A 966-nucleotide genomic window follows, 5' to 3' on the forward strand; every position below is an offset into this window, starting at 1 on the left:
AAACTGTACAACATGAAAAAGAAAGAAGCCAGACTCAACAGCGACATATATTTTCTAAGCCTTTGCAAGAAACACAACATCATTCCCCGAGGACTAAACATCTACAATCCCCTGACTACTACACACAACTCCAAATATGTTTCACAGCTATGCAGAAGAACTTCAGAGAAAATTAGAAATCATCTACTTCACCTACTCTACTCGAAAAGAGATCAACTCAGGAAGGAAATCACCATATACTACAACAACTTAAAAGACAGAAATCCATGCATGTTTCCTGACAATATACAGTGGATACCAAAGAGACTACGAAAAACTTTCTACAGCATTCATCTTACATAAAAAGAAGAAATGGAACAAATTACTCCAAGAACAAGCTTCCCAGCCACAAAACAACCATCAGAGGAACACCAACCCCTTACAACATTCCAACCTCAGACTCGATGAAACTGAAAGCAGCGACCAACCCACAAATATTATCAATCTCTCCACACGCACGCTTACCAAAACTGAAAAATCTGTCCTTTCTAAAGGCCTAAATTTCTGTCCAGAAAAATACCCTAATAAAATACTTCAATGTGGAGAACTAGAAGAATTCTTCCAATGCCTGCGCCTCAAAGAATATTTCCACGACCAAACTGAACCCACTCCCAACAACAACTCATCCTCTGACAACATTCAGGAAAGGATCAATGCCAAAAAGCCCCCAAAAAATCAGATATGAAAACCTCGCAGTGGACGAAACCCTAACCTTGACCACTACATTGACTGCTTCAGGGAAAGAATGAACAATGAAATAATCAGCAGCTCTCTGACACCACCTACTACAAAGAACTACAAGAAGATCCTACTCCTCTTTTCACCAACAAACTCAACAATACCATCAAATCATTTCCATCAAGATTACAAGAAAAACTACAGACCTTGATCCCCCCGCTACCTAACCCGGGGACTTTTTACATGCTC

The 966-nt window shown here is 39.8% G+C and overlaps 1 protein-coding gene across 3 annotated transcripts in view; it reads right to left on the minus strand.

Moving 5' to 3' along the window:
* The window catches only part of KIF6 (kinesin family member 6), a 438,203-nt gene that overhangs the window by 222,307 nt on the left and 214,930 nt on the right, over nucleotides 1-966 (minus strand). The gene's annotated exons all lie outside the window — the stretch shown is intronic.

Source organism: Alligator sinensis, unplaced genomic scaffold, assembly GCF_000455745.1.
Source record: "Alligator sinensis unplaced genomic scaffold, ASM45574v1 scaffold198_1, whole genome shotgun sequence".
NCBI lineage: Eukaryota > Metazoa > Chordata > Crocodylia > Alligatoridae > Alligator > Alligator sinensis.